Raw genomic sequence first — 7489 nt, 5'->3', positions numbered from 1 at the left:
CTCCTCCAGGAAGCCCCTGGATCTTGATCATAGCAATAGCTACAGAGAATTCAGCACTTCTCGCCTATGGGTGCTGTAATAAATTCTGCAAGTGCATTTATCCCATCTAATCCTGAAAGCAAAATCTTTAAGATAGGCATTATCCCCATTTTTTTAGAGGATAAGACAGACACAAAGATGTCCAGGCACCTATGTAAGGTAGTCAGACTCCAAAGTGGCGACTGGAACCAGCTATCAGCCTCTGGAGCCTGAACCCTTTTGTCCACCAGGCTGCACGGTTTTGCTGTGTCCCCACCTAGACTCAATGCCTTGTGCTTACCTGCTCCTTCCTGTCACCACTTAGGTTCCCGTCACCACTCCACCCCCACCCCAGCATACTAGTGCCCAGTCTACTCAGGGTAAATATGGGAATAGAAGCCAAACCTGTCATTTCACGTGGTATTTTGTTTTACCTTCTATGCCATATTTATATACTCTTGAACATGGAAATAATAACTCAAAACATAAAGTTACCTAACTCTGCCAACTCTCAAAAAAAAAATCTTTCAATAAACACCATATTCCATGGAGATGCCTTTTAGGTGATCACTAGTACTCTGGGCCCAGTCATGAGCCTTGGGGATACCTCAGGCTAAAATTAAGACACAGTCCCAAGTCCCAAGGCCAAGAACATAGGGCAAAGGGTGTGAGAGAGGAAAGGAGTGAAGGGAGAGTTTGGGGCATCAGCTGAGAGTGAGGTGAGGTGGTTTTGCAGGTCTTTAGGGGACTATGCAGAGGGGGAAGAGGAGCCGGGAGGGTCAGGGCAGGGCAGCAGTCATTGGGAAACAGCCCTCCAGATCTGCTGTGACCCTAGAGAAAATAGCCTGATACTGGGCATCTGTTCCCAAACACCAGTGGCATAAGACTTTGATTCCCTTCCCATCCCCAGAATACAGAATGAGTCCATAATAATTTGGGGAAGTAAATGTAAACAAAATAAGTGTGTAGTTTGAAAATAAATCAATAGCTCTAGGGGGAAAAAATCAACAAGTATGCTCATTCTAAACAGTAACCCTGGCTAATCATGTTAATAACCCAGGACTCTCAGTGCAGCTGGGCAATTACTCCCTGGGTGGCACTGGACATCTCAACATCTCAGTGGAGCTTCAGAGTCTTTAGCTGTGAAAGGGGGCTGGTCCTGCCCTCCTCCACAGTCCTGCCCTCTCTCAAGGGTTCCTCAAGAGAGGCAGTCTGCTGTATGTTGGCTCCAATTTTAAAATGGGAATGGCTAGAGTTGTAATTGGAATAGCTGTGGTGAGTCAACTCCCAACAGCAGAAACAGAAAATGACACTTCCAATCTCGGTGGATCAGGTCAGAATGGGCAGTTTCTACTGGAGGAGATTTAAGTGGTAAGCCAGGCCAACAGGTGCCACTTCTTCAGTGCTGTGTTCTCTATGATGTCACCCAATGCACCAATCTGCACGTGAATCTCTCTGGGGACCGTCTCTCTGAACTGGCCTCTGTTGACCAGGTGTCCAGTCTCTTGCATGCCCACTGACCAAGAGTGTTTCAAGTCTTCAAGTCTTGGTTCCACTTGATTGCTAGAGGTCATACTTGTAACTTTCTTCTCTTAAAGAAACCATCTGACGTCTGAATAGCTTTAGTATCTGCCCAGCAAAGATGGGAGTGTAGAATCTTGCTGGTCACATAAGTCTGGAGAGGAAGGTTGATATGATAAGCCGTTAAGAAGACCTGGCTCCCAGATCACATTGACCTGGGAAGGCTCAGGGGAGAGGACAATCAAGACCTCAGGGGTGATCTCAGTGGCCAGTGGCAGGAACCACACACCAATAGAATCACTGGGGCTCAAGGGGTTCCTCTGTGCCTGGCTGGGTCTGAAGTGAGTCACACATGCATCCTTCTGTCCCTAAAATCTCAGCCAGCTGGGCAACTGCTCCCTGGGTGGCACTGTTGCTGTTCCCTGGTGTGTTCTCCATTTCTCTGCTAGATGATACTCAGGTATTGATCCGGAGGCTTTGCCTCTATGGCTGGTACTCAGCTGTCGTACTCACAGGAAGGAATCCTTCTACTGACAACTGCAGTTCATTAGGAGACTCTTAAAGGGTAGGTAAGCAGGTCATCGGTTTCAAAGTACTTGGGACGCATCCCTTCATGGCTGGATCAGAGGCTGTCTTGCATCATCCTGTGTGACCCTCAAACACATCCCCCTCCAAAAAAATCCCACTCTCCGTCCACTGTGCTGCCAACTAAACTAAAGTCTTCTGATTTCCTCCTGCCCCATGCCTTCCTTTCCCACCAAGAGAAGCCCTTGCTCTTCCACCCCAACCTCACCATCCAGGCTGCCTTCGCCTAGGCAAGTAGGACTCCTGTAGGGCATACTCACTGACCGCCCTTCAAAGGCCATTACTAATATTCCAGAGTCCCCAAGGGGAATGTGCTGTGAGGCTTCTCACTGAAGACCCCTCCAGTCCAGGGCCTTTCATCTCTCACACTGCTTTCATCCTGAGAGCACACCTTGCTTTCAGTGATCAAAGAGGTCCCCAGGAGGCTCCGCCAGGCTTCTCTCTCCCCTTCCTGCTTTGATGTGGTCCAACAACCTCTGATTATTGATTGGGATCTAGAGCTTTTGTAAAACCCTCATAATGTAGGGATCCCATCTTGTCCCTTAGATGTTAGTGTTAGTTTCCTATGGCTGCTGTAACAAAGGACACAAACTAGGTGTCTTCAAACAGCAGAAATTAATTTTCTCACAGTTCTGGAGGCTAGAAGTCCAAAACCCAGGTGTCTACTGAGCCGTATTTCCTCAAGACTCCAGGGAAGGATCCTACCCTGCCCCTTCTAAGCATTTCCTTGGCTTGTGGCTACATAACTCCAGTGGCCATCTCCTTCCCGTATGGCTTCCCGTTATCTTCCCTCTGTGCATGTCTGTGTCCAAATTTTCTGCTCCTAAGAACACCAGTCTTATTGGGTCCAGTGTTCACCATATTTCAGTATGACCTGACTTGTTATTGTTTTGAGTAATTACACCTTCAATGATACTGTTTCTGAATAAGGTTTTACTCTAAAGTACAGGAGTTAGGACTTAACTCATTCTTTTTAGGGGACACAATTTAACTCATAACAGAAGTATTCAAATTCAGAAAAGATACTTTTCCTAAAGTGAAAGCCTCTTTCAGTTTGAGTTGTACCTTAATTTGTTTTGAGAGAATTGTTTTACCTCTATCCTTAGCTTTTAACTACACAACAACATCAAAATCACAGTCAAATAAAAACAGAATGCCAAAGAAAAGTTGTCAGATACATGACAAATAGCAACTACATACACATTATGAAACCTGCCTAAATGGAGCAACTACATGCCAATTTTCTCTCCATTATCTTGATACTAACTGTCTTTTACTACTTCTTTAATGGTTACCCTAGAGATTGCAGCATGATTCTTGATTTATCAAAGTCCAATATTAATTGTTCTTTCATGTCTTCCCGGACAATGCCTGGACCTTAAAACACTTAATTCCATTACTCATTTATTTGAATGCTTCTGTTTTTGTGTATTTTAATTTGATTTATGTATTTAAAAACCAAATAAGACTGTATTTTTATTATTTCACATAGTTACTATGCTTTTAGATTTGCCCATGTGTTATCCTTTCATTTGTTTTTTACTCTTGCCTGTGTCACCAAGCTTCCACCTGCCATGATTTTCCTTCTGTCATATGCTTTAGTGTTTCCTTTTGTTTGGGTCAGCTGTTAACAATTTTTATCAGTATTTTTTTTAACTGAAAATGTCCCTAATTTTCCCTTCATCTACACTCTTTTTTAAGAGTCCAAAAGTAAAGTGAGAGGGAACTTCCTGGGAGCCCCTTCAGCTTGGCAGTACTTGAAGTTTTGCCTATTTGGTGAGAGTGGCAGCTGCCCTGCTCAACCTCTCTGTTTCTCTCCTTAAGTTGGTAGATGGTCCTGGGGAAACTGTCCTCATATGATGGGTTCATCTCTCCAGGGTTCCCCCTTGGCCCTGAACATTTTATTGCTTTCCAATGCTCTCAAATTGATTTATTTTACATGTTGTTCAGTTCTTCCAGTTATTCTCAGTGGGCCAGTTGGTCTGTGTAACAGTCTGATAATTCAGAAGTTGAATATCCATTTCCCATCCATCTGCTTAGGACTATCTCTGGAAGCTGCCATGCAACACTTTTTGCTTGCATCCTATTGGTAAGAAGGTGGTCATGTGACTAAACCTAGCTGGAAAACATAGTCTTTAGTCTAATACAATAGGAGACTAGCATCTTAATTAAAATTTGTGGATTGTATGGATATTTGGGAAGGCAGATCCTAGGGGCCATAGTATTAGTATTTCAGTTACTGGCTATGTGTGGCCTCTCACAAGTTATTTAAACTCTCCAAGTTTCAGATTACTTGTCCATAAAATGGAGATGATGATAGTATCATTTATGAGTCTTAAGTGAGATACTTGTGACCAATATCTATTGAGTTCAGATTTATCTGCTAGGCATTGAGCTAAGTAATTTATTTACACTAAATCTCTTGGTCCACCCAACAACCTTATGAGGTATTCATTTTATGATTAGAAAACTGAGCTATAAAGAGGTTAAGGAACTTGCACAAGTGTATATAGATATTCAGCTGCAGAATTAACCCATATCCATTACCACCACATGATCTTGCCTTATGAGTCACAAAGCCTGGCTGTTGGAATTATTGAGGGAAGATGTCAGGACCAGGATAGGAACATTGCTTGGTGGCTGAAGGCAGCAAAAGCTAGCTAGAAACATATCTCCTAAAGGAAGAACTGGTGACAGGACTGGCCTAGGTTAAGACCTGTGGACTTTTGAGTGACAGAAGTTAGAAAAGGGAATTTAATAGGGATCCTATGGGGCATATCATACGGGGCTTCATTTTTTAATATTGTTTTGTGTGATATATTAGTAAATTTTTATTAAATTACAATATGCATGCAGAAATTTGCTCAAATTATCAAATGTGTATCCATTAATTTTAGAATATATCCCTGCAACCAGTAGTCAGACCAAGGAACATGAGCTCCCATAGCCTCCCGTGTGCCCTGCACTCCATCACTATCTCAACTTCCAACGTAAATTTGTTTTGCCCATTTAAGAATTTATGAATAAAATGATAGTTTGTGTTCTTTTGTGTTAGTTTTGTTTTCACTCAACATTATATTGTAAGATACATTCTATTGCTGCAAATTATTCATTCTCATTACTGTGACTATCACCGTCATTCAGCTGTTAGTAAGTATTTGAATGGTGTTACTATGAACTTTCTAAAACACGTATCTGGGTTCATTAATAGACTCATTTTTATGTCTATAACCTAGGATTGAAATTGTTGCTCACAAGGAACGTGTGATGTTCAGATTTACATTTCGTACATGTGTTCGCACGTACGCATGCGCTGGGAATCCAACCCACAGCAGGGCACATGCAAGACAATTGTTCTACTGCTGGGCTACATCCCTAGGCCCCCAAAGTTCAGCTTTAGCAGTTACTGCCTTGGTTTCCTCTTACCAATGATGGAAAGAAAAGTGCAGAAAGGGAAGAGGTATATTCCAGATCTCCTAGTTATTGAACTAGGATCAGAACCTGGGATTATTCTCACCCAGTGCAATTTGTCTAGGCCTAGGCTTCAAGAAGAGGTTGGCCTTTGAGATTCAGAGTCCCTTGGGTGGGACAAAACCAACAACCAGCTGACTGGTGGGGCCATAATTGGAAACACTTATTTAGATGAAGGGAACCCGTGCAAGTTCTCCTCTGCATCTTATGGAAGAACAATGTGTGGTGTGTGTCTCTAATTAAGCAAGATTTAGATTTGGTACCAGGCCCTGGGTAAGGCACTTTGCCATGTATTATTTCACTTTATCTTCTGCACCAAACCCACATCAAGTCATATCCATAAAGATTCTAAAGGCATATGTCCAAAGAGAGTATAAGAACTCTAAGCAAACAGGAGCAACTTAGAACAGTGCATATCAAAGGATGTATGGTAAAGGTCCAATCTGGCAAAAACAAATATTTTTGTAAAATGCCATAAAAAAAGGATTATTAGAAAATAAAATGAAGATTTTCAGAATGTAAGCTTCCAGTTTTAAATTCTTAGATTAAACAGACATAGAATTGCATTGTTAAGTTGCTCTCAAAGTTTCTAAAACCACAATTTCTGTATTTATATATTTGCAGACCAATAACAGGATCTGGATCAACATTGGTTTATGGACTGCACTTCAAATAAAACAGATTTACAATTCACCATCCATTCCCCATCAGCCTTTCAAGAGATTAATAATTATCTTAGAGGCAGAAATGTTTTAGAAAGCAAGATATATGCATAATATTGAGACCTGGGAAACCACTAACATCCGTGGAGTTTACTGCCTACATTTATAGACTTTATCATTCCTCTGTCTTTATTCCAAAAACCTCTTGACCAGAGAGATAAAATTTGCAAATAATTTGATTGTTAAGAACTTCCCCCCAGTTCTCACTGAAATCAACATAAAATCCATAAACTTTTCAATAGATACCATTAAAACGACTGTTTACTCTCTAAGACTCTTTGAAAGCTTCACCTTGTGTCCACTGATCCTAAACAATCTTATCATGATCCTTGGCCAAACCCATTGCAAGGCCAGTTTTGAAACCTGATGCATATCCCAATTTGTCTTCCTTTCTGGTTGCTGTGTAGTCTGCCAAGGAGGATCTCCCCTTATCACGGTGCACAGGAAGTACAGCTCAGCCTTCTCCACAGCTTGTTTTACAGGTTATTTTCTGGGAGCCAGGTTTCAACAGTCAACACTCTGTTCTTCCTTTCAGTTTTTCTCTGTGGTTTTCAAAGTTTAGTGAAAATCATAACAATTAGCTAGGAAAGTTGTATACATAAGAGCACTGGTGAGCAACTTAAGGGATCTCCGTGGATAATCTTGATTATGCCATATTTAGGACCTAAGCCCTGCATGCAGATATCAGCAATCTGTGAAAGAGAACCATAGAATGTTAGAACCAGAAGTATCCCAGCTGCGCTGAAATAACCCTGTGATCTATTTTTTAAAATACTTATCCTTTGATTTATCCTCAGATTTATTGAATCAGAATTTCTGGAGATGGACTTTTTAATGTTCATAGTAAACTCCCAGAGCATTGTGAGGTCCAGTCAGGTTTGAGAGTCACTATTCTGTCCCAATCACTTCATTCCATAGAGGAAGAAATGCAGGATCAGAAAAGGGAATGGACTTTTCCAAGACCACACAGCTATTGTGCTGCATGTCTTGTAATAAGAAGTGCTTCCGGGGATAGAGATCAGATTTCGAAGATGTCCTTATGTATCTGATAATCTGGACAAAAACGCTTAATGATGTAATCAAAATACAATTTCATTGCAGCTTCCCACCATCTCTAAGATTGTAGGGAGGGGATGTAGACATTTTCCCAGGTCAGCAGACATCCTGACTCT

The sequence above is a fragment of the Marmota flaviventris genome, chromosome 9 (genome assembly GCF_047511675.1).
Source record: "Marmota flaviventris isolate mMarFla1 chromosome 9, mMarFla1.hap1, whole genome shotgun sequence".
NCBI lineage: Eukaryota > Metazoa > Chordata > Mammalia > Rodentia > Sciuridae > Marmota > Marmota flaviventris.
The sequence above is the reverse complement of the archived record's forward strand: the minus strand, read 5'-3'. Positions refer to the sequence as shown.